Source organism: Podarcis cretensis (assembly GCF_951804945.1).
Source record: "Podarcis cretensis genome assembly, chromosome: 16".
Lineage (NCBI taxonomy): Eukaryota > Metazoa > Chordata > Lepidosauria > Squamata > Lacertidae > Podarcis > Podarcis cretensis.
In genome coordinates this window covers 4699164-4726208 of record NC_137186.1, presented here as the reverse complement: position 1 = coordinate 4726208, position 27045 = coordinate 4699164, and the positions used below count along the sequence as shown (strand labels likewise).

Sequence of the window (27045 nt, the reverse complement as noted above, 5' to 3'; positions counted from 1 at the left end):
TCGGGATCCCTGTTTTGAGGGAGGTGGTTCTGTCCGGGGAATTGCGACGTCGGCCATGAGGTTGGGAATTTGTACGTGTAAAAAAGAACTATAAAGGATGTCTGTGTGTTTGCCGTGAGGGAGGGCCTGGTTCCAGGTTTGGTTCCTGAAGGCTTCTCTAGGTGGGGCTGAGGAAAGAGCCCCGGGCAGCAAACTTGGAAAGCTGCTAACGGACACGGCGAAGGGCAGCTTTCTTGGCTCCTGGATTCGCTTATCGGTACAAAATGTGCGGCGTGTGGAGTAAGCAAGCCCTGAGTCTTGATTTAAGGAGATGTGGAGGCTAGGAAAACTAGCAGTGCCTTTTGCAAAGTTCAGGCGGCCTTAGGACGTTCATGAGGGCTAGAAACCTGCTCAGCTTTAAAACGCTTAGATTCCAAGAAGGACCAGAAGCCTGCTGAGCTTTAAAACGTTTTGATTCCAATAATCTCTGTTCATGAGGAATAGAAACCTGCTCAGCTTTAAAATGCTTGGCTTCCAAAAATCTCGTTTCATGGGGGCTAGAAGTCTGCTCAGCTTTAAACCGCTTAGATTCCAAGAAGGTAGAAAGCCTAACAATGTGGAACCCTGTCAGCTCCTCCAAAAAAACCCTGACGACACAGTTTTCTCAAACTCCCCGCTTTCCCCCCCAAAGTCATCTCTCTCTCTCTCTCTCTCTCTCTGCTTTATGGGGAGGCAGCAAGACAGCTGGAGAATTCTCTAAAATTAGCCCATCGTTGCTCAGAGGCGCCGGAATATAATGTGGAGTTGATGAGAAGTAATATATTAAATTTACATCGAAGATGGCCCAGGGTAAGGATTAGACTGGCGTGTGGGGGGCTCTGGATTTTAATTGGCATAATATTTCATTTAATTACATTGTCTAATTTCGGAGACCACGCCATCGCGGGGTCTTAAATCTTGATGCGAGGAGGGAATCTTTTGCAGCGCCTGGTCCCATAATGGGGGCCCCGTTAGCTCCTTGCGATCAATTCGGTGACAAGGTTTTAACTCCTTAGCGGGTAGCTAAGTGGCAGGTCTTAAGCCCGCTGAGGAAGCCAGATGCCGTCGAGGACTGGTATTCATACTTTCCGAGCAGGAGGGCGGATCTAGAATAGGACAGCCAACACTCCCCCCACCCCCATATCTTCGCAGGGTGCTGCCTCGAACACCGGGTTGCCAACTTTTTTCCCAGCCCGTGCTCCTCCGCCTTAAGATCACACACGGTCTGCAGATGGCGGCGACCGATCACACTTCTCCCTGCCTCTTGACAAATTCTCCCCCACTGGTTATATAAGAAGAGACCGGCTAGCTGGATCAGGCTCTCTCTTTTTTTAATAAACATTTTAATTGATTTTTTAACATATCAGTTCCAACAGTCATACAACATATCTTCACATCGTATACAATATTTTTGACTTCCGTCAACACCTCTGATGATTTTCCGTTCTTTATCGCTTACTCTGCATTTCTTAATTTCCTTTTACTCTTAATTATCCTTAACTAATAATTCTTTTCTTAGTCTTTCTTGCAATATTTCAAATAACCCACCTTACAGAACTTCTTGCTGTCCTACTATGGTAATCTGTTCATCACAATTACTTTTCAGGTAGTTCATATATTTACTCCAGTCTTCTAAGAATCTCTGATCCCGCAGGTTTCGAATCCTTCCTGTTAATTTATCTAATTCTGCATAGTCCGTCAACTTCATCCTCCGTTCTTCTTTCATCGGCAGTTCTTCTCGCTTCCATTTTTGTGCCAATAATATTCTTGCTGCTGTCACTGCATATAAAAACAGCTTACAACCCTGTCTGTTAATATCATCTCCTTTTAAAGCCATCACCGCCTCATGTGGCAGGGAGTTCCACAGTCCAGCTATGAAGGACTGTGCTGGATCTTCACTTCGCTGAATGTCCACATTCTCTAGTCTTACGACTAGAAACAACTTACAATCCTGTCTATTGATATCCTCTCCTACAACGCCCCAGCATCCTCTTCTCACAACAGCCGAATGCCAGGAGAAATCCTGATAGACTGCCACTGTTCCTGGAGGCTCCATCAGAACTTCAAGCAAATGGGAGATCGGCCCAATGGGAGATGGACCAATGGCCTGCCTAGTCCAGCCTCCTGTGCTCACAGTGGCCAATCAGATGCCCGAAAGGTGAAGCAGGAACTGGGCACTCATTTCTCTTCTAGCAGCTAGTTTCTACAGAACGAGCTGATGTTTGCAACCGCAGGAGAGAGCCGGGCAGAGAGGATTTTTTTTGGTCAGTTGGCAAGCCCGGTTGCACGAGAAGCAGGAGCTTAATGCAGCTTTACCATGGCCCGGGGGTGCAGCAACAGGCCGCTGCACCTGTTGAACATCTGCCTGCCCTGGAGCAGCTTGAGCCAAGAAGATTTCTGGGGAAAGGTGAGGGGCAGCAATGCATTAGGTCAGGAGTCAGCAAACTTTTTCAGCAGGGGGCCGGTCCACTGTCCCTCAGACCTTGTGGAGGGCCGGACTATATTTTGGAAGAAAATACAGTGGTACCTCAGGTTAAGAACTTAATTCGTTCCGGAGGTCCGTTCTTAACCTGAAACTGTTCTTAACCTGAAGCACCACTTTAGCTAATGGGGCCTCCTGCTGCTGCCGCGCCGCCGGAGCACGATTCCTGTTCTCATCCTGAAACAAAGTTCTTAACCTGAAGCACTATTTCTGGGTTAGCGGAGTCTGTAGCCTGAAGCGTATGTAACCTGAGGTATCACTGTAATGAACAAATTCCTATGCCCCACAAATAACCCAGAGATGCATTTTATATAAAAGGACACATCCTACTCATGTGAAAACAAGCTGATTCCCGGACTGTCCGCGGGCCAGATTTAGAAGGCGATTGGGCCGGATCCAGCCCTGGGGCCTTAGTTTGCCCACTCATGCATTAGGTGAAAGGCTTCACCCTGCCTCCCGAGGCTGCGAATGATTAAGTCACTATTATTAGCCAGATATGGAGCAAAGAGTTTTGCCACAGTTCCTGGCCTTTAGAGCCACTTAGGGGATCTGCAAAGTTGGGTTAAAAGATTGCAGCTCCCAGCATGCACCACTTCCCGACCTTCGGGGCTACTCAGTGAGTAGGGAACCAGAAGGAAGAGTGGGCAGGGCTCTCCTGCACATGACAAAAGCATCCGATTCTTTTTTTGGGTGCAAGAGAGAGAGCCTAACACATATGTGTCAGTTCCTTCTCTTTGCGCACAGAGTAGCACACCCCACAAATGTCCTGGGAAAAAACAGGACATCCCGTGGTTTTTATATCGCAAAAGAACGGCGGCCAAATGCCACGATTTCGCAGCGCGATTTCCCTCTGCAAAAATGCTGGGGGGGGGGGCTGTGATTTTTCATGGTGCCCCCAAATGCACATTTTGGGCTGCTGTACCCATAAAAAGTGATTGGGGGGGACCATGGTGCGAAATTGTGGCCAAAGTGGCCACTGTGCTCGTGATTAAAAAAATATGGGAAGATGGCATCCCAGATTTTGGCTCCAAAGTGTTGGAAGGGATGGAGTTGTTGTTATTTAGTCATGTCCGACTCTTCTTGACCCCCTGGACCAGAGCACGCCAGGCCCTCCTGTCTTCCACTGCCTCCCACAGTTGGGTCAAACTCATGTTCTTAGCTTCAAGAACACTGTCCCACCATCTTGTCCTCTGTCGTCCCCTTCTCCTTGTGCCTTCCATCTTTCCCAACATCAGGGTCTTTTCCAGGGAGTCTTCTCTTCTCATGAGGTGGTCAAAGTCTTGGAGCCTCAGCTTCAGGATCTGTCCTTCCAGTGAGCACTCAGGGCTGATTTCCTTCAGAATGGAGAGGTTTGATCTTCTTGCAGTCCATGGGACTCTCAAGAGTCTCCTCCAGCACCAGAATTCAAAAGCATCCATTCTTCGGCGATCAGCCTTCTTTATGGTCCAGCTCTCACTTCCATACATCACTACTGGGAAAACCATAGCTGAGTAGATCTGTCCATTTAGGTCTGCTGCTTCTCCTTTATACCAGCTTCTTCTTCCGAACCATGAGGACAGGAACCTTACTTTGTTTTTAAGGGAAACTCGGCAGCTCAATGGTAGAGCTATAAAACTGCTAGCGTGTTTGCAAAGCTAAGCAGAGTCCAGTCTGGTGTCAAATTGAGATGGGGACCACGAGATCCCTGCATTGCCGAGCCGAGGATTCGAACGCAGGACAGCCTGTTCCCGGGGATTTCCGCAGCCAGAAACTGGGCTGAGGGGGTTTGGCACCTGCCCAGTCTGAGGCGATAGGCTCTGGCCTAGCGGTGGTGAGATGTGAGGGGCTGGCATGCCGTTCCCTCGGGGACAGGCTAGATGACCCCTGAGGTCCCTTCCAATGAGTCCATGAGTCCATGTGGCCCCACAGAAAATGTTCAGAGGAGGTGCAAGTGGTCCAAAGTGGCGCTCCGCTTCTGCAGAGAAGCAGCAGCTGCAAATAGCATTTTGGCACATGGGGAAAAACCGCCGGCACTTTTTCCGTCCTCAATAGGAACGTTTTTTCTCTCTTTCTGGCGATGCATAGAGGCTGTTCTGTATGCAAAACAAGAACGAGGCAAGCACATGTTTTGCTTCTCCTCGACGGCCGCCTCCTTTCCTGTCACTCCTTTCCGAGCTGAGGATTCGAACGCAGGACAGTCAGGCCCCGGGGATTTCCGCAGCCAGAAACTGGGCTGAGGCGGTTTGGCACCTGCCCAGTCTGAAGCGACAGGCTCTGGCCTAGCGGTGGTGAGATGTGAGGAGCCGGCGTGCCGTTCCCTCGGCGACAGGCCCTGTTCACCCGCGCTGGTCCCTGGCGGGCCACCCACCGACATCTCCGTCACGCCGGCTTCTTAATGGCCTTAAACTTGGGGGCGTATTTTCTCTTTCAGAGAGGAAGAAATCCGCCTGTTCCTCCTGGCGTCTGAAAGGCAGCGTCCTTCTTAAGTGGCAGGCGGCTCCGATGTGAGGCCCGCACAAATTACTGCCGAGACGGCCCAGGGGAGAGGCCCTCCCTGCTTGGCTGCAGCCCTGTGAAGCGGAGCTTAATCGCTCCGCGTTTCGGCGATGAATATCGGGCGCGAAGGCGGAGTGGCCTTGCAAGAGCATCCGGGCCAAAAGGGGGCCCGTCCGGCCACAGCATCCTTTCCCCGCGGTGGCCAAATGCCCCTAAGTACTTCGGATGCGGGTGGCGCTGTGGGTTAAACCACAGAGCCTAGGACTTGCCAATCAGAAGGTCGGCGGTTTGAATCCCCGCGACGGGGTGAGCTCCCGTTGCTCGGTCCCTGCTCCTGCCAACCTAGCAGTTCGAAAGCACGTCAAAGTGCAAGTAGATCAATAGGTACCACTCCAGCAGGAAGGTAAACAGCGTTTCCGTGCACTGCTCTGGTTCGCCAGAAGCGGCTTAGTCATGCTGGCCACATGACCCGGAAGCTGTACGCCGGCTCCCTCGGCCAGTAAAGCGAGATGAGCGCTGCAACCCCAGAGTCGGCCATGACTGGACCTAATGGTTAGGAGTACCTTTACTTAAAGCACAATTCAAATTACAATTTACTTAGAGCACAATACAAAGTGTTGGTGTTGACCTTTAAAGTCCTAAACAGCCTTGGCCCAGTATATCTGAAGAAGCTTCTCCATCCCCATTGTTCTACCCAGACACTGAGGTCCAGCTCTGAGGGCCTTCTGGCAGTTCCCTCACTACGAGAAGCCAAGTTACAGGGAACCAGGCAGAGGGCCTTCTCGGTGGTGGCGCCCGCCCTGTGAAACGCCCTCCCACCAGATGTCAAAGAGAAAACCAACTACCAGACTTTTAGAAGACATCTGAAGGCAGCCCTGTTTAGGGAAGCTTTTAATGTTTGATGTATTACAGTATTTTAATATTTTTTTGGAAGCCACCCAGAGTGGCTGGGGTATAAATAATAAATTATTATTATTATTATTATTATTATTATTATTATTATTATTACTTAGGTATCCAGATAGACTGCCTCTGGAGCTGGAGGTTCCATTAGGACAGGCAAGCCTAGCCCAGGATCTTTGTCTCTCAGTGGCCCAACCAGATGCCCCCATCAGAAGCTGGCAAGCCGGACCCAAGTAGAAACTCTCCCCTTTCAGCAACTGATATTCAGAAGCATGCCGGGGTTTTTTAACTATGTGCTGTGTTACCCTGACCTAAACACCTTCTGCTTCCTAATATAAAATACAAAATGTCTCCGCAGCATCCAGGCCTTAATGTAAGGGGGTATAAGTAGTTAGCAGAAGCTGTGAGAGCAGATCACCAGAAAATCCTTAGCATCATCTGAATGCTGGCAGCCTCTGAAAAGTCACTGAGGGCTAGCGACTTGTTCGCTTCTGTGTTTTAAAGAAGAGGCGAGCTGTGGAAACAAGACTCCTGAGTTGGGGAGCCCTTAAAGCAGAGAGACCGCTGCCCATTCTGCAAAGTTCACGGGTTGTGAACTTTTACTTAGTTTGAGTAAAATAATGAACCTAAATTGCTCGTGTTTATTAACACCAAGAGCTGTACAGTGGTACCTCGGGTTACAAACGCTTCAGGTTACAGACTCCGCTAACCCAGAAATAGTACCTCGGGTTAATAAATTTGCTTCAGGATGAGAACAGAAATTGCGGCGGCAGCGGGAGGCCCCATTAGCTAAAGTGGTACCTCAGGTTAAGAACAGTTTCAGGTTAAGAACAGACCTCCAGAACAAATTAAGTTCTTAACCCGAGGTACCACTGTAAGGGCAAGCAACTGGCTGCAAGCCTGTGTTTTGCTAAGCTACATGCCCTATTCATGAGGACCAGAAGCCTCCTCAGGTCAAATGAGAACTTAGAACCACAGAATTGTAGAGTCGGAAGGGGCTCATCTAGTCCAGGCATAGGCAAACTCGGCCCTCCAGATGTTTTGGGACTACAACTCCCATCATCCCTAGCTGGCAGGACCAGTGGTCAGGGATGATGGGAATTGTAGTCTCAAAACATCTGGAGAGCCAAGTTTGCCTCTGCCTGATGCCTGCCTGCAGTGCAGGAACTTGTTTGAGACATTTCCTCTTCATGAGGACTAAAGGCATCCTCAGGTCTAATCAGAACCCGGGACCTTCTGCCTGCAAAGCACGTGTACTGCTGCTCTGCTCCAGCTGCCTCCTTACACATCCACGTCCCCCTCGGGACCCTGCGAAGCCCCTCTTTCAGAATAGGGGAGCCATAGCGGGATTCTTGCCAACGAAGGTCCGTATAGTAAAAGCTCTGGTTTTCCCAGTCGTGATGGATGGAAGTGAGAGCTGGTCCATCAAGAAGGCTGATTGCCGAAGAATTGATGCTTTTGAATTCTGGTGCTGGAGGAGACTCTTGAGAGTCCCATGGACTGCAAGAAGATCCAACCTCTCCATTCTGAAGGAAATCAGCCCTGAGTGCTCACTGGAAGGACAGATCCTGAAGCTGAGGCTCCAAGACTTTGGCCACCTCATGAGAAGAGAAGACTCCCTGGAAAAGACCCTGATGTTGGGAAAGATGGAGGGCACAAGGAGAAGGGGAGGAGAGAGGACGAGATGGTTGGACAGTGTTCTCGAAGCTACCAGCATGAGTTTGACCAAACTGCGGGAGGCAGTGGAAGACAGGACTGCCTGGCGTGCTCTGGTCCAGGGGGTCACAAAGAGGCGGACACGACTAAACAACACAACAACAACGAGAACAAGGATCCTGGACTAGAGGAGCTCCCTTTAGCCCAGGGGTCAGCAAACTTATCGCGCCTCGGGCTGGTGTCTCCAGCGCCGATAGCGCGGCGGGCCGGAAGGCAGGGGAGCTCGTGCCCATACGTGCGCACACATGCTATTTCTGGCGCACTTCCGGGTCGGAGGAGCACCGGAAATAGCTTGTGCGCATGTGCACGGGCCTCCTCCGACCCGGATGTGCACTGGAAATAACGCTTGCGCATGGTCAAATAATTTTTGCATGCGCAAATAAATTTCCGGAAGTGGGCAGCTGCGCAGCGCAGTGCTGCGCCAGTAAGAGCGGGTGGCGGGGGTCGCCATGGGTTGGATAAACGAGTCCCTCAGGCTGTATCCGGCCCGCGGGGGACCCCTGCTTTAGCCTGATCTGACATGACTCTTCTTCTGCATATGAAAACCCAATAAAGGTTTTTTTAACAGCACCAGACCAAGTCCTTTTCACTTCCGCAGACTTTAAGAAACTTTTGTGTTTCTATTTATTTTAAAATTTCCATTGTGTGGTACCAGAACAGGGAGTAGTCAAGATCCACAGCAGCAAACAAGGCTTGCAGGAGGCAGGGGCTGGAGTGTGCAGTCATGTCATCTACCTTGGATGCTTTGGCTGAGATTCTTGCATTTTCGGGGGTTGTACTGACTCTATGATTCCAAACTGAGGCAATAGCCAGGATCCAGGGATTGCACCCAGCACCTTCTGCATGCAAACCAGCTGCTCAGCAACTGAGTGATGGCTCCTTGCCCCCAAACAAAAGCAAAGTTCTAGTCCTCATGGTTCATGGAAACCGCCATATCGACAGAGTCGAACCCTGCATAGGCGTCCACACAGCTCAAGAGGCGGACACGACTAAACAACAACAACAAGTGGGGTTCTTCTTTTGCTTGGGGGCTGCGAGGGGAAAAAACAGATCTGGGCATGGAGATGGGGGTTGGGGAATGAGAGAAGAGCGTTTGCGCTGGCCCCTCTCCTTCAGGTAAAGCTGGAAGGGGGCGACGGAAGAAAATAGCAGTTGTGGAGTTGTGGATCTCGCTAGATGACTCTCTGTAATAAGCACGGAAGGCTGTAAGACCATAATAATGAGTTTTTGATACCGGGATTGTGCTGGCTGCGAGGTTAGAGAAGCGTCTGTTGGTGCCTTTATCTGCGACTCCAGCCCATCTCCAACAGATGCCCAATTTTCAGGAAAGTGCTTGTATTTCGAAGGAGGGGACTCTGGATTCTGATAGGCACCCCCCCAAAAAAAATTATCTTCTTAACGCTCCCCCCCCCTTCCCAAGTGTTTTCAGTGTGGGTGGGATAAGATCTACTCCACTTTTCCAACCCCAGGACTGGAAAAGAAACGGCATCGTGTGTTTGCATCCTTGCAAAAACACGGAGGCAACGGACCCCAGCCTTCCTGCAAATGTGGGGCGCTTGTGGGCATCTGGGCAGCGTGGGTCTCCATCGCCCGTCGGCTTCGTCAGCGGTCAGGGGCGCAATGATAGCAGCCGTGGTCAGACAGTTCTTCAAGGCCGCTGCGGGTTTCTAGTCCTTAAGAATGTACGGAGAGCCCTGAAGCTGCGTCAGGCCACAGTGGCTCATGCTGTCCAGATTCCTGTTCCTCACGGTGCCCAAAAATGCCCCAAAGGGAATCTAGATAGACTGCCTCTGAACCTGGAGGTTCTGCAAGAAGCTAGGAAAGTTGGGCCAGGCCAAAGAGGGCCATCTAGTCTGGCACCCTGTTCTCTCTTTTTATTATTATTATTAAATTTTTATTGATTTTAACATATAAATTATAAAATGTACCACAAAACGTATCACTTATACAATCTTTTTAGACTTCCATCAGCACCTCTGATGATCCACCGTTTTAACCACTTCTTATGCATTTCTTAACTTTATATTGCCGTTACATCTCTTAACAAATCATCCTTCCCCTTCTCCATTTTTGCAATACTTCCAATAATACTCCTCTCAAAACTTCTTGCAAACCTACAAACGTCGTCTGATCTTCACAAATACTTTTCAAGTAGTCCGTAAATTTACTCCAGTCTTCCGTTAATTTCTGGTCCCACCGGTTTCGAATCCTTTCTGTTAGATTATCTAATTCTGCATAGTCCATTAACTTCATCCTCCATTCTTCAATTGTCGGTAATTCTTCTTGCTTCCATTTTTGGGCCAGTAATATTCTTGCTGCTGTTATTGCATATAATAAGAGCTTATATTCCTTTCTATTTATATCACTTCCTATAACGCCCAGTAAAAATGCTTCTGGTTTCTTTATGAATGTATATTTCAACATTTTTTTCATCTCATTATATATCATCTCCCAGAAGCATTTCACCTTTTTACATTCCCACCACATGTGATAAAATGTTCCCTCTTTTTCTTTACATTTCCAACATTTATTACTGACTTTATACATTTTCGCTAACTTGAGAGGTGTTATATACCATCTATACATTATTTTTATCACATTTTCTTTTAGGGCATTGCATGCAGCAAATTTTAAACCTTCTTTCCATAATTTTAGTCTGGCAATCTGTTCTTACATGATAACTATAATTTTATTATTTTCTCCCTGCCGCTCTGGGCAGCTTACAGCACATATGAAAACATAGTAAAACATCTTATGCAGGTCCCTGGGGATTTTTTAATTTATCAGATGTTCCCCTTCCTCCTCCTCTGGGGTTCTTCATCGGATTTTATCAACCCACAGGACCCCTCTAGGGGATTCTCAGCATCATGTTCAGGGGGGCCCTGCCAGCTCCACATGGTCCTCTCAACTTGTGGCTCGTCCTCCAAGGTGTTCGATTTGGGGACCAGGTCTGGGTTAGGTGAAAACAGGGTGGTCACCTTTGCTCCAGGACTGGAGAAGGAGTGGTTGGGTTGCGGGGAGCAAATCTGGTGCTGAAATGACTTTGGAGCCATCCACTAATCCAGAATGCGGCAGCTAGACTGGTGACTGGGAGCGGCCGCCAAGATCATATAACACCAGTCTTGAACGACCTACACTGGCTCCCAGTCCATTTCCGAGCACAATTCAAAGTGTTGGTGCTGACCTTGAAAGCCCTAAGCGGCCTCAGCCCAGTATACCTGAAGGAGCGTCTCCACCCCCATCGTTCTGCCCGGACACGGAGGTCCAGCGCCGAGGGCCTTCTGGCGGCTCTCTCACTGCGAGAAGCCAAGTTACAGGGAACCAGGCAGAGGGCCTTCTCGGTGGTGGCGCCTGCCCTGTGGAACGCCCTCCCAGCAGGTGTCAAAGAGAAGAACAACTACCAGACTTTTAGAAGACATCTGAAGGCAGCCCTGTTTAGGGTGGGGATTCTTTAGGGAAGCTTTTAATGTTTAATAGGTTATTGTATTTTAGTGTTCTGTTGGAAGCTGCCCAGAGTGGCTGGGGAGGCCCAGCCAGATGGGCGGGGTATAAATGATAAATTATTTTTATTGCTACTATTGTTGTTGTTGTTATCAATCCCAGCCACTGCGTGTGTGGTAGATTAAAATTCCTCAAGGACGCTGGAGTTGCAAGATTTACTCACGGTGTAGGAGCGGGGTCCAATCTATTGCAATCTATTGCAGTCTAACAGCTGGATCTCTGGATTTTCACATGCACACAGACATACACATGAATCTGTCAATCTGTCTGTGCTTGGCTACTCAGAACTGCAATCCATGGCCTTTCACATACCCTTTCACACATATGCATTGGGTCAGGACCCCTAACGTGGGGTGGGGGTGGGAAAGGGGGAAAACAGGAGAAACTGTGTCTTGTATTGACATACCCTCCAACATTCTCTGATGAAAACAGAGAAATACAGGGATGTCCTAGTCTATTATTATTATTATTATTATTATTATTATTATTATTATTATTATTTATTCGTCCTTTTTTCTGGGGGGATGCAGAGGTACGCATACCTAAACATTTTGTGAATCTTCATACTTTTGTCCATTTACTGTATTTATTTTTCCCAATTTGAATTATAAAATGGTGATTTTCTTGAGTCAAAATGAGAGTACAGTCCTATCTCAGGTTATAGACGCTTCGGGTCGTGTGTTTTCGGGTTGCGCACCGCGCCGAACCCAGAAGTACTGGAACAGATTACTTCCGGGTTTCGGCACTCACGCATGTGCAGAAGCACTAAATTGCGCTTTGCGCATGCGCAGAAGCACCAAATGTCAACCCGTGCGTGCGCAGACACGGCGCTGTGGGTTGTGAACGCTGCGGGTTGCGAACATGCCTCCCGCACAGATCACGTCCGCAACCCAAGCGTCTACAGTACCCCTAAACATTTTTTTAGAAAAAAGCACTGATTGTTGTTGTTGTTATATTTTACTATTTAGGCCCCACCCATCTGATTGGGTTGCCCAGCCACTCTAGGCAGCTTCCAACGTATATTAAAACATAATGAAACATTAAACATTATAAAAACTTCCCTATATAGGACTGTCTTCAGATGTCTTCTTATCTCCCTGGCTCAGGGGTAGGATAATTCCACACACCCCAACATTTCTCCGATGAAAATAGGGATGTCTTAAGGAAAAGCAGGGCATTCTGGGATCAAATCAGAAACCGGAATGGTTTCTGTAAATCCGGGAGTGTTCCTCAATTTGAATCAAAGCAGGATATAGCATTTTACACTGAAATATGATCCTGTATTATACAGGTTGGCGGGCCACCCTAGGGAGAAATCACCCAGCTTCTTCAAGTCCCCAGGAACACCTGTTCTTATAAATTATCCCACCAAATTTTGCACCTATGTCTTTCTAAGACCCTGACTACACCCCTCTGTCTAGGAAAGAATTGCCATTGCGCAAAAATTGCCAAGAGCCCGCAATTGCAACCTTTGCAAATGCCATTTCGTGGGAAACTTCGTGAACCCGCAATCACACCTTTTTTTTTTTTTTTTTTTTTTTTTTTTGCATTCCTCTTGCTGGCCAGCAGGTCTTGTATATATATAAAACTGCAACATCTTCCCAACTTTGAGAACTCTTTTGCTTCCAAACGGGGCTGTTTGCTGCTTTCGGCTCCGCTGGCCCCCAACCAATTTGTGCTGGAAGCGTCCAAGTGGCCCGTTCCAGCGCCCGGCCTTCCAATTTCATCTCCTCTTCCCTGCAGCCCCTTGCTCTGTAATTAAAAGCGACCGCCTTTGCATGGCTGAGACGCTGCTGGCTGCGCGACGGTAATTAACTCTGCTAACGATGCGTGTGCTGGATCAAGAACATCCTTTGGAACAATACGGCTGGGGGGGTCAGATTATTTAAATTGAGGGGAGGGAAACAGGAGGGGCCATGAGACGACTGAAAAATCTTATAGCGGGGGGGGGGGGGTGTCCAGAGAAGAGGGTACATAGAGCTCATTGCTTCGTAAAGCAGCTTTTACCGTTTACGAGCCCAATTGCCCCGTTCCACTCCTTTTCCTTCGGAATGACTGTGTCCATTTATGGAGATTGACCAAAGGCGGCCCTCAAAATGTCTCCATCTGGCCCTCGGGACTTTGCCCAAGCCACGCCCCCTCTGAGTGGTTCTGCCCAGTCGGGAATGTTTCCTTGAGCCATGATGATACCTTTGAAAACCTGGGACTTGGGCTCGGACTCAGAACTGGAGGTGTCTCAGTCTGCACCGGACCCTTTGCCTCAGGCGGCGTCTGAACCCAGTCTGGGGCCTGATTCTGAAGAGCCCCAGTCTGCACAGGTTCCCCTGCAACAAGCACCAGCTGGGCTGAGTCCGGGGCCTGAGCCTGCACTGGCTCCAGATGCGGGGATTCCCTCGTTGCCTCCAGCTGGGCCATCACTTACAGCTGCTCCACTACCGGTTGGGTCAGGGGAGGCTGAGGCGGCCTCTGGGTCTAGTAACCCACCAACATCTCCCGAGCTGCAGAAACTGAGGTCTGAGAGAAGGAGAGACCTGAGTACTCGCAGGAGGAGTGCTCGCCTTCGGGCGAGACAGGGAGGTGAGTCGCCAGGGGATCAGGACCGGCTGTTACCCCACAGAGATAAAAGGCTGCTGGACCCCGTCCCAGGTTGCGGGAGCAACATTCCTGCTTGCTGGAACCTGCCTATGATCCTGTGCCGGACCTTGCCTGGTTTCCTGCCTTGGCACTGTTGGACCGGATCTGGACTGTGTTGCTTGGGTTAACCCCCGGGCTCAGCACAATACCTCTGGCTTGCTTGGACAGAGGGGTATGTGTGTGTGTGTTTCTAGAAACTTGTAACTCTTGTAGGGCTGGGGTTTTGGGTTCTGCACCAGAACTCTCCAGACTCTCTCCCTTCCTTGCCACAGACACATCTGTGATCACGTTGGGGGTGTGGATCCTCCTATCGTAGGCCGAGATCCTGGGATAAAACGCAGAGCCGAGCGCCTGGATTGTGGTTGTATTTATAGCGCTGAAGCATTTGATGCTGACAGATGGTTTTCCCAAGCACTGTCGTGTTAGCAGTATCACACTCGATAACACAGGTCTATCCTTTTTGCACTGTTTGTTGTTGTTGTGGTGGTGGTATGTTTTCTTCTCCCCCTCCCCTTTCTGGTTCTTGTTTCCCCTCCCAAAAAAATAAAATTCAGCTGCAGAAGTCTCCAGAACACATGGCAATGCAAACAGTTTATCTTCCCCAATGGGAAATGCGGGGATTGTTTCCCCCACGTTGCAATCCCATCTATTTCTCCAAGGAGATGGAGATGATGCAGAATATTTTTTCTCCCCACTCCTCGCTGAATTCTCCACAACGACCCTGTGAGGTTGGTTTAGGCTGTGGGGCAGCGACGGCCCAAAATCACGCCCAGTGCTCTCCATGGCTGAGGTAGAATTAGAACCCGGCTCCTCATCGGACACACAGATCCTCACCAACAACCCCTGTGAGGTAGGTTTAGGCTGGAGAGAGGCGGGGACTGGCCCACGGTCACACCCAGTGTCCTGGTGGGGATTCGAACCCTGGTCCCTCAGATCCTGGTCCGACACCCTAACCATTATACCACACTTAGCAAAATAAATCCACCGCACCAATCTGGTCAGAAGGAGAGGCAGAGGCAGTTGCCGCGGCGATGAGATCCCCGACCCTTGCGAATTCGCATTTTGTCCTTCAAACCTCACGCGCCACTCAGGCGTTAGTGCTGGGCCGTGTTTTGTCGCCCCGTGGAAAGCTAGAGGGGTGTCTCTTCCAGAACCATCTTGCTTTCCATCTGTTCCATTGCGATTATCTCTCCATCTCCCCCTCCCCTCCTTTTCTCTCTTCTTTTTCGCAGCGAGGAACAAGTTTTAATTAATGGAAGGCTTGGCGGGAGGGAGGGGGCGAAATAATAAATTCCTCCCACAGGAAGTGGTCGCTGTGTATTGTGGGGAGGATAGCGAGGGCCGCATTCGCCCACCCAGGGGCCACAGGGGGATGCAGTGAGGAGTGAATGTGGTCATCACTCGTTCTCACAAGTTGTGTGTGTGTTTTGCCCACACAGTGTCTCCCTTTTCTCTGCTGACGAAGGTGGAAGGTCACCATCAAATTATTGATCTGAGGACATCTCAAGGCAGCCTTGTATAGGGAAACTTTTAAATGTTTTCTTATGTTTTTATATATGTTGGATGCCGCCCAGAGGGGCTGGGGCAACCCAGTCAGATGGATGGGTTGTTATTATTATTATTATTATTATTATCATCATTATCATTGAATAGGACCCCCTAATTTTCATCAGAGAAATGTTGGAGGGCATGCAATTCCCAGAGTGGTTAAACAGCCACCCCCTCTTCCTAGGGAACGCAAGTTGACAAATAATAAATTATTATTCTTTATTACAAATTGATTTTTGTAATAAAGCTATGGTTTTCCCAGTAGTGATGTATGGAAGTGAGAGCTGGACCATAAAGAAGGCTGATCGCTGAAGAATGGATGCTTTTGAATTCTGGTGCTGGAGGAGACTCTTGAGAGTCCCATGGACTGCAAGAAGATCCAACCTCTCCATTCTGAAGGAAATCAGCCCTGAGTGCTCACTGGAAGGACAGATCCTGAAGCTGAGGCTCCAATACTGCGGCCACCTCATGAGAAGAGAAGACTCCCTGGAAAAGACCCTGATGTTGGGAAAGATGGAGGGCACAAGGAGAAGGGGATGACAGAGGACGAGATGGTGGGACAGCGTTCTCGAAGCTACAAACACGAGTCTGACCAAACTGCGGGAGGCAGTGGAAGACAGGAGGGCCTGGCGTGCTCTGGTCTAGGGGGTCACGAAGAGGCGGACACGACTAAATGGCTAAACAACAACAATCACAAATTGATAATCATCATCATCGCGATCAGGGCTATAATTTCTATCCGACTGGGGACCTTAGGTTCCCCCAATTCCAGGGGAACGTCTGACCCAGATCGAGCCCCCAAATCAATTAGGGGGTGGGGGCTAATGTTTAATTCAGGATTTAAACCCAAATTTAATACACAGTCAGGAGTGGGGCTAGTGGAGGGGGGTAGAAGGAGACACTGTTTCCCCAGAAGGCACTTGCAAAGGAGCTTCCTGCAACCCGCAGGATTTAATCCTGCACTCCGCAGCTGGTGGGTGCAGGATTCGGCCCTGCTGGGGTCTGCTTTTCCAGTGACTTCTCTACCGCTCCAGGATGTCTCCACCTGGCCCAGGCGATTCAAATCCCCCGCCCCGATTCACTTTGGGATTGTGGCGTCAGCCAAGTCCAGGCTGCATCCTGAATCCCATTCGTCTTGCTACTCCTGCCTGCCCAAATCAGTGAGGTCTTGACGAGCCGGGGGGGGAGGGAAGATGCCCGCGTGCCAAATCTGGCCACCGCGGTTGGAGGCGTCGGTCGCACCTGTTCAGTATAATAATATAATTGATCTGGTGTGGCATGAAATGCCAACGCTTAGTCACCTTGAAGAGAGGGATGCGAATGCCGCCCACAAGCTGATAGTTAGAGCCACAGTGCAAGTTTTTCACCCCTGTGCTAATTGAAGAATTAGAAGAGAGAGAGAGAGGAGAAGGTTTGCTGGTGATGCCCGCTTGCGTCAGCTTAATGTTTCTGATACAGCAGTACCTTGGTTCTCAAAAGCCTTGGTACTCAAAACAACTTGGAGCCCAAACATTGCAAACCCAGAAGTAAGTGTTCCGGTTTGCGAACATATTTTGGAAGCCGAACGTGCTCCGTTTTGAGTGTTGTTATTTACCGTATTTTTCGCACTATAGGACGCACTTTTCCCCCTCCAAAAATGAAGGGGAAATGTGTGTGTGTCCTATGGGGCGAATGCAGGCTTTCTCTGAAGCCTGGAGAGCGAGAGGGGTCGGTGCGCACCGACCCCTCTTGCTCTCCAGGCTTCAGGAAGCTATCCGCAAGCCGTGGGAGCCCAGCGCGAAGTCGCGCAGCTCTCCCACGGCTTGCGGAAAGCTGCCTGCAGGGTTCGGGCTTCGCGCAGCTCTCTACAAGCCGTGGGAGAGCTGCGCGACTTCGGGCAGATATCCACAAGCCTGGGGAGACCGGCGCGACTTCCCGCCGGGCTCCCTAGGCTTGCGGATGGCAGCCTGTTCTGGGGGCTGGGGTCGGGCTGGCCCCCCCCCCCCCCAAAAAAAAGTAGGTGCGCCCTATGGGCTGGTGTGCCCTACGGGGCGAAAAATACAGTATTTTGGGTTTTTCTTTTTGTGGCTTTGTGCCACACTTCCATTTTGTGTGTGTTACACTGAGGTCTGTCTGTTTTTGCTATTTATTTTGCGTTTTTGCGGCTCTTTTTGTTTTTGTTTTTTTGTGGCTGTGTGGAACCCAGTTCAGCTACTGATGGATCGATTGTGTGACTGCAGTACAGTGGTATATGCACAAAGTATCAAATGTGGTGACAGTAATACTAATGTAATACTAATGCAACAAAACAGCAACACCACTAGTGGAATAGAAATAGACTTGTAACCATTCAAGCAACAAACATTCTAAGGTGCCATTTGCAAAACAAAGCCTGGAGATACTGTAAACATGAAGTGGATAAATGTACAAGATGTTAAGGTACAGTTGTACATTGTCTATTCCAGTTATTATTCTAGTAAATTTATAAGCCAGTTTGTGGTGGTGGTGTTTTGTTGCAGTACAGTGGTATCCCGGGTTAAGAACTTAACTCGTTCCGGAGGTCCGTTCTTAACCTGAAACTGTTCTTAACCTGAAGCACCACTTTAGCTAATGGGGCCTCCTGCTGCCGCCGTGCCGCCGGAGCACGATTTCTGTTCTCATCCTGAAGCAAAGTTCTTAACACAAGGTACTATTTCTGGGTTAGCGGAGTCTGTAACCTGAAAAGTCTGTAACCTGAAGCGTCTGTAACCCGAGGTACCACTGTACATTGTCTATAGCTTTCGTTTTACGGATCAACGGTCTCGTTCAGTAGTAAAATTCATGAAAAATTCATGTTTTAGGGGTTGCTTTTAAAAGTCTGGAACCGATCAATCCATTTTGCATTACATTCTACAGGAAAGCGCGCCTTGCTTTTGGAACGCTTTGGTTTTGGAACAGACTTCCGGAACGGATTCAGTTTCAGAACAAAAGGTACCACTGTATTTGGAAGTGAAAAAGAGGCGTGGCCTTGCGAGGGTCCCGGGGGCCGCATTCAGCTACCCGGGGGGCCGGATTTGGCCTGCCGACCAGAAGTGCACCATCCCTTCTGTATCTGTGCTCTCCCAGAATCCTCCCCTCCTTCCCTATACGATATATAAATATGCGATATAGAATTATTATTAAACCAATTCTATCTCTGGCGTCTCGCTTCTTGGATTCTAATTATACACCAGCTGGAAAGTTCAGTTTAACAAGTGTAAACATAATCCGACATCACAGTCTTCTCACCTTGTCCGCGTCTTGAGAGAATATATATACCGGGTATATATATATTTGTGTGTGTGTGTGTGTGTGTGTGTGCGTGTGTGTGTAATATTCCCCCCCAAAAAAAAACCCCCAACCCTCTGCAACAACCCACAGACAACCCCAGCGAGCGAGCGCCTCATCGAAGGATTAAGGAGACTTCAAGGAAGGAGATCTTGGTGGAAATTAATTTTCAGGCTCCCTGAGAAAGGGATGTGTGGCGTTTGCAAGGTGGGAGGGAGGGAGGGGTGAGCTTGGAGCCAAAATAAGGTTGGTTGGCTGCCTGTTCTGTTCATTGGCAAACTCATTTCAGATGGTTGATTGCTAGTGTGTGCAGGGGGGCGATGGGGAGGGAGGGCGGGGGTTTGTTTGCCCAAGTTCCTGGCATCCTGGAGTGATGGAATATGGAAGGGAGGGAAAGAGTTTGAGGAATGAATGTATTCGGGGAGATGTTTTTAGTGAGTCTCCTCTGAGTTCGTTGGGTGTTGGTTGCTGGGGGTGGGGGTGGGGGAAAATACCGTATTTTTTGCTCCATAAGACTCACTTTTTCCCTCCTAAAAAGTAAGGGGAAATGTGTGTGCGTCTTATGGAGCAAATGCAGGCTGCGCAGCTATCCCAGAAGCCAGAACAGCAAGAGGGATTGCTGTTTTCACTGTGCAGCGATCCCTCTTGCTGTTCTGGCTTCTGAGATTCAGAATATTTTTTTTCTTGTTTTCCTCCTCCAAAAACTAGGTGCATCTTGTGGTCTGGTGCGTCTTATAGAGCGAAAACGGTATTTGTTTGTTCCATTCGTGAATCGCTTCCTCCAAAAAACATACAACAAAAAGCATCCCTAAAAGAAATGCGTGTCTAAAAAGTGGGGGGAACAAATCAGCCTCAAAACTATTCCCTCTGTAAAAGGGATTAACGCCAGCCTTCCGAAATGAGGACTAGGAACATGGCTCTTTAGCATCAAAAAGGCGAGGGTTTCTCGGTTTTGTGCAAAGTGCATGTCCGAAAAGGGATGAAAACAGTTTCAGGTCACATGATTTCGTTCACACCTCCCGTCAGATGTCAAGGAAATAAAGAACTGTCTGACTTTTAGAAGACATCCGAAGGCAGCCCTGTTTAGGGAAGTTTTTAATGTATGGTGTTTTGTTGTGTTTTTAATATTCTGTTGAGAGCCGCTCAGGGTGGCTGGGGAAACCAAGCCAGAGGCGTGGGGTTAGAGATGCAAAATTTCTGGAAATTTTTAAGCCATGGGGGGGGGGGTTTCCCCCCCTGTTTTTTTCCAGGGGGGGAATGGAAATTTTTGAAAAATTGAAAAAAAGTTCATTGTGGAGTAGTTTTACAAATTGCGTGAAACGCAGTGTATATAAAAGGATTAGGATTAGGGTTATGGTTATGGTTACAGGGAACCAGGCAGAGGGCCTTCTTGGTAGTGGCACCCGCCCTGTGGAACACCCTCCCACCAGATGTCAAAGAGAACAACTACTACCAGACTTTTAGAAGACATCTGAAGGCAGCCCTGTTTAGCGAAGCTTTTAATGCTTGATGCATTACTGTATTCTAATATTTTGTTGGAAGCCGCCTAGAGTGGCTGGGGAAGCCCAGCCAGATGGACAGGGTAGAAATAAATTATTATTATTATTATTATTGTTATTATTATTATTATTATTATTATTATTATTATTATTATTATTGTTGCAATAAAACAGGTAACCACCCCCCTTTCCCTCAAAAGCAACAGAAGAAGAAGAAGCAAGAAATCATCAAGATAAATGATAATCAGATTTGCCCCTTAGCACCAACAGCAAATAAAGTTAAGGTCCACCTCAATATTTAAGCTCCATAGAAGGTCTACCCTTTGAGTAGCGCTTTAAAAAGAAAACAGAAGACACAACATATACATGCAGTTTATTCTATCTATCTCATTTTCTGAACTACTGCTATCATTTTCCATTTCTTCTTCCTCTTCGTCATTTTTCTCATGGACTTCTAAAAATACAGCTTTGGGGGGAAACGGGGGGAAACCTGTTTCCCCCCCCCCCCAATTTTTCCGGCTTTTTTCCAGGCCTTCTTCTCATCTCTACTTGAGGACAGCCGGGGCAAAGCGTAAGGCAAATTTTTTGCATGCCAGGCCCCGAAGGAACCAACATCCAGTTACCGAATAGTATGTTGCACTAAGGCTCAAACTCTGTTTGAAAGGAAAAGGAGTGTCTGTGTGTTTGTGTTTTAAATTGAATTTGTTATTATATATTATAAACCGCTTGATGGTAAGAGAGCTTCTAAACAGTTTACACTAATGTACAACAGAACATTAAAATGATTGATAAAACACAGTTAAAAGCAGGTATTTGAGAGTATTCGAAAGGTGATTAAAGTCAGCAGTGGTTAAAAGCAAGTAAATCGCATGCAGCTTCTACGTGTTCAGATGGGCCGGTCCTAACAAAAACGTTTCGTTTTTTTCATTTTTTCTGGGGGGGAAACGGGGGGAAAACTAGTTTCCCCCCCAATTTTTCCGTCCCCCCCCCCCCGGCCTTTCCATCTCTAGCGGGGTATAAAGAATAAATAATAAATAATTACAACTATTGTTCATAAAAGCAACCTGTTTTCTTCTGCCACAAGGACTATGAACTTGACATTTAAAAATAAATTAAAGTCCAGTGTTTCTCAGTTTTGTGCGAAACTCCTGTTGGTTCACCTCTTCGTTCCAAAGGCTACCCAGTGTTTTTCTCCCCACATACCCTTTCCATCTCTCCTCCCTCTCCCTGGCTAGGCGATTCTGCCTCCATAAATATCACACGGCTGTTTTCATTGCCATGCATGGCTAAAACGTGCACCACCCACGGGCTATTTATAAAGGCTGGCGCTTTGCCCCTCGATCTGGGCCGGCTGCCCCGTTGCCCAGGGCGTTGGAAATCCACTTCGTGTTCCTTCTCCTCACGTTCCGTTTGTGGATCTTATTCCACAACGACCTTTCGAGGTAGGCAAATTCCTTTTTTAAAAAAACCAAACAAACCACAACACAGCAGTAAAGTGAAATTGGGATGAATCTGCGACCGCCGTGGGGCTTGAACTATTGCAGCAATGCTGAAGCCACCTGGGGTTCAACTCGTTGAGCTGAAAGGGCTCCCCCAAGGACATCTAGTCCACCCCCTCACCAACGCAGAAAACCCACCAATCAGGCAGCCGCCAGCCTTTTGCTTACAAACCTCTAGGCCATATATTTTATATTTTATTTTCAAAGCGAAATTGCAACAAAAATTACAAACATAAAATCCAAAAAAAGGCAGGAGGAAATGAAACAAAAAGAACAGAAAACATACCTACAAAGAAAACCATGCTATCTTAACATACTTTACGTACAAATACACGTACATATTGACTTCCTTCCTCTGTTTTGAATTGTTGTGTCTAATGTAAATTACCTCTATCTTTATACCTTTTGCACAGTTTTTTTTCAGTTTCTTTAACCCTACACAGCTTCATTCATTACATACCGATATACTTACTCTAGAACAGGGGTAGGCAAACTAAGGCCCGGGGGCCGGATCCGGCCCAATCACCTAAATCCGGCCCGCGGACATTCCGGGAATCAGCTTGTTTTTACATGAGTAGAATGTGTCCTTTTATTTAAAATGCATCTCTGGGTTATTCGTGGGGCTGTAGGAGATCTGTTGAGCAGTTCAGACCATCAGAAGAGCTTCCTAATGTTAGAAACAAGACTTCAGCCGAGTCGAACTGTTGCCCCATTGGCTCAGTATTCCCTGCACTGACTGGCAGCAGCTATTGGGGTTCAGACAGAGGGAACACCCCCTGCCCTACCTGGTGACGTTGGGGGTTGAATCTGGGACCTTTTCTATGGAACGCAGATGCTCTACTAGTGAGCTATGGCAGTTCCTGCTCTTTGGAACTCCCTGCCGATTGATATCAAGCCTTCACTGTATCGGGAACTGGACTGAAGTTGTGTAAAATGGCTTCTGGTTATTTCTCTGATTTGTGGGGGTACAGTGTTGATGGCGGGTGGCACTGTGGTCCAAACCACAGAGCCTAGGACTTGCCGATCAGAAGGTTGGCGGTTCGAATCCCCACCACGGGGTGAGCTCCCGTTGCTCAGTCCCTGCTCCTGCCAACCTAGCAGTTCGAAAGCACGTCAGAGTGCAAGTAGATAAATAGGTCCCACTCCGGCGGGAAGGTAAACGGCGTTTCTGTGCACTGCTCTGGTTCGCCAGAAGTGGCTTAGTCCTGCTGGCCACATGTGGCAGTAGCCACGATGCTCAGGCTTGGTTAGGATTCAAAATGGAGATAGACTGCTTTTGACTTAGGAGGCTCTATTTCCAAGAGGTAGTTTTCACCACGACTAGGCCTGCTGTCAGCATGCTTTTCGCTATTTTTTAAAATGTTTTTATCATTGATGCTTCACACTATGTTTCTAATGTTGTACACTGCCTTGAGATCTTTTGATAAAGGGCAATACATCATTTGAAATTATTATTATTGGTCAGCATTTATTACAGTTTCAACTTTTTACTCTGTTATGACGTAGTATAGGGCTGCATACACACCTTCCATTCAAAGCACAAAGACTCCTGGGAACTATAGTATGTTAAGGGGGCTTGGAAATGTAGCTCTGGGAGGGGAAAACTACAGTTCCCAGATTCCTTAGAAGAAGGACTGTGCTTTACGGTGTCTGTGTGTATATGGAGTCTAACTTGCAGCACACAAAAGAAATCAACCCCCTTTTATTTTTTAAAAAGGGGCTATTTTAGGCGCTGTTTAGACAATTTGTTGTTGTTGTTGTTTAGTTGTTTAGTTGTGTCCAACTCTTCGTGACCCCCTGGACCAGAGCACGCCAGGCCCTCCTGTCTTCCACTGCCTCCCGCAGTTTGATCAGACTCATGTTTGTAGCTTCGAGAACGCTGTCCCACCATCTCATCCTCTGTCATCGTCCCCTTCTCCTTGTGCCATCCATCTTTCCCAACATCAGGGTCTTTTCCAGGGAGTCTTCTCTTCTCATGAGGTGGCCAAAGTCTTGGAGCCTCAGCTTCAGGATCTGTCCTTCCAGTGAGCACTCAGGGCTGGTTTCCTTCAAAATGGAGAGGTTGGATCTTCTTGCAGTCCATGGGACTCTCAAGAGTCTCCTCCAACACCAGAATTCAAAAGCATCCATTCTTCGGCGATCAGCCTTCTTGATGGTCCAGCTCTCACTTCCATCCATCACTACTGGGAAAACCATGGCTTTAACTATACGAACCTTTGTTGGCAAGGTGATGTCTCTGCTTTTTAAGATGTTGTCTAGGTTTGCCATCGCCTTTCTCCCAAGGAGCAGGCGTCTTTTAATTTCGTGACTGCTGTCACCATCTGCAGTTCAGACAATACCTCCCCATATTGCGGAGAAGCAGGATTGAATCTCATGGTCCCATCCTGCCAGCAAGGCACGCATCCCGTTTTCTCTCTGTGCAAGTTTTTCCCTGCAGTAATTGGAGGAACATCTGGGCCTCTGGCTCACGCACACACAGAGAGAGACTGCGCTCCCCAAGGATGCAAAACTACGCCAGGTAGACGTTGAGAAAGGAGACAGACAGTTCCCACAAGAGTTTCCTCTCACGTCACCAGACTGGCGGTGACCGATTCTTCTGTGACTTTGGGGTTCCAGAGAGACAGGGCATGTGGGGAGAGAGGGGGGTGCTGGTTAAGTGGGGCTGGAGGTTTAAAGACTGTCTCAAGGCAAATCTTAAAAAATGTAGTATTGTGTGGCGAGTATTTTTCCGCCTATAAGACTCCCCCATGTATAAGAGAACTCCCTATTTTTGGGGACAGGTTTAAGAAAATCTTAAATACACTATCCATGTATAAGACGTCCCCTAATTTTTGACATTTATTTTTTAAGGGGGGGGGACTAGACTTATACACAGAAAAATACGGTAATTTGTTCATCAGGTGTGGAAAGTCTCTGCCCTCAAGGAGCTTAGAACTGGGCAGCTAAGAAAAGATGAGAATAGATGGCTTGAAATGGATAGTCTAAGAGTCCTACTCTGAGTAGAACCTTTTCGGATGAAGTCTTAACAGTTTGGCACCAGTAAGAAACTTCATCCGATCCTGTGAATTTCAGCCTTCGCTGTAATAAATCCTAGATAATTCTGTGCTTCTCGCTCTGCTGGTATCGAACCCAGTGAACTGAATACTTAGCTGATGCTTTTCCTTCGTTTCATTATAGGTTTGTCCGGAAAGTGAAATCTCCATGTAGGAAATGTGATTTGATTTTTATAGTCATCGCTGCTGGTTTTATTGCGGCTTTTACACAATTCTGTTACTTTGATTTGTTGATTTCCACTTCGACTTTTTAAAAATAATTATCTTATGGTTTGCAAACCTCTCGGAGAGGCGCAGGCTATCAAGCAGCCTGTAATTGCTGTAATAATCACTGCTTCATAAAAGCTAACCAATTATTAAGCGCTTGGAGAGGGAAGCAAAAAGAGTTTAAATGCTAGATGTGCCCATTATTACTCTGTGCTAGGAGCTGTACAGAAACAGCGCTCCATAAATACGGTAAATGTGCTGATTTGTTATTATAGAGCTGGGAGCTGCAAGTAACGAGAGCTTCATAAATACTATAAATGCTAATTATTTAGTGCAAGGCCTGTATGTAATAAGAGCGCCGTCCATGCCACAGTTGCCAATTATTTAGTACTGGTAGCAGCAGAGAATAAGAGCTTGTTTGTTTTCTCTGCCGATGGGCTGTGCATTGTAGTCTTTACAAAAAAGATGAGCGATAGCTTGGGAGAGGAATTATATTCTGAAAAACCGATGGCTGTACTATTATTATTATTATTATTATTATTATTATTATTATTACATACCCTCCAACGTTTCTCCCATGAAAATAGGAACATCCTATTCTCAAACAACAACAATTTTAGTAATAATATTATTATTTCTACCCTGCCCCCAAAAAGCTGGACAAACTCATGCTGGTAGCTTTGAGAACACTGTCCCACCATCTCATCCTCTGTCGTCCCCTTCTCTTTGTGCCTTCCATCTTTCCCAACATCAGGGTCTTTTCCAGGGAGTGTTCTCTTCTCATGAGGAGACCAAAGTCTTGGAGCCTCAGCTTCAGGATCTGTCCTTCCAGGGAGCACTCAGGGCTGATTTCCTTCAGAATAGATCGGTTTGATCTTCTTGCAGTCCATGGGACTCTCAAGAGTCTCCTCCAGCACCACAATTCAAAAGCATCCGTTCTTCGGCGATCAGCCTTCTTTATGGTCCACCTCTCACTTCCATACATCACTCCTGGGAAAACCATAGCATAGCATAATAGCAATAGGTAAAGGTAAAGGTACCCCTGCCCGTACGGGCCAGTCTTGACAGACTCTGGGGTTGTGCGCCCATCTCACTTAAGAGGCCAGGGGCCAGCGCTGTCCGGAGACACTTCCGGGTCACGTGGCCAGCGTGACATCGCTGCTCTGGCCAGAGCCAGAGCCAGAGCCAGAGCCGCACACGGAAACGCCGTTTACCTTCCCGCTGGTAAGCGGTCCCTATTTATCTACTTGCACCCGGAGGTGCTTTCGAACTGCTAGGTTGGCAGGCGCTGGGACCGAGCAGCGGGAGCGCACCCCGCCGCAGGGATTCGAACCGCCGACCTTTCGATCGGCAAGCCCTAGGCGCTGAGGCTTTAACCCACAGCGCCACCTGCGTCCTTATAATAGCAATAGGGAATGCCAATTTACACCTGTTGCTTATGTGTTGGAGGCGCTGATTTGCAATTGCCTTGTTTGTTTAAGAAAATAACTATTTATATACATACAGTGTATATAAGAAAGTTGAGGGAACTTAAAAGAGAAAGACCCTCCAAGCCTTAATTGATCCTTGCTGGATTCTTGCCTGCCCCACACAATCTGACCTCTAGGGCTCTGGGATTATGTCCCCATTTCCCCAAAATATTTGGGGGGGGGGTGGAGCTTGTTTCCATCTGTGGAAGGGGATTTCCACTGCAACCCGATCCAGGACGCCAGCTGTCCTACGCCAATTCGTGGCCGCGCATTCAGAAATAGACAAATTGTACACACTGTTAATTTACTAAACAAATTGGGGGGGCCATGGATTAGATATTTATAGCATTTGATTCTGTGAGCATTGAGGCTCTCTTAGCAGACTCTGCACCCGCCTTTCTTTCCAGGTCCACAGGAAAATTTGAGGGGGCTCAATTGCAGCCGTAGCTGCCCCCAAAAATCTGTGGGTTCACCCTCCCTGCCCCCAAAAAGCTGTTTTCAGTTTTTCAGCTCTGCTCCAGCAAGCACCTGAAGTGTGTTGGGTGCATCTGAGCATGCACAGAGTTCATTTACCTAGCCTTCCCACAGCTTGACTGCAGTTGGAAAGGAATGGGCCGATATATCAATGTCTGAAGTTATTTTATCCAATCGTTGCCACCTAATTTCTGACGTTTGGGCTGTTCCTCCTATTAGCCAAGTTTTAATATATATATATATTTTTAACTGTTGCTATATCTGTATTGTCCCTGTTCTACC

General features: G+C 47.9%; 1 protein-coding gene and 1 long non-coding RNA gene across 4 annotated transcripts in view; both read left to right on the top strand.

Moving 5' to 3' along the window:
* LOC307205877 overlaps window positions 1-27045 on the top strand; it is a 278382-nt gene that overhangs the window by 41127 nt on the left and 210210 nt on the right. The window lies entirely within an intron of this gene.
* SEMA6C (semaphorin 6C) overlaps window positions 1-27045 on the top strand; it is a 140730-nt gene that overhangs the window by 50727 nt on the left and 62958 nt on the right. The gene's annotated exons all lie outside the window — the stretch shown is intronic.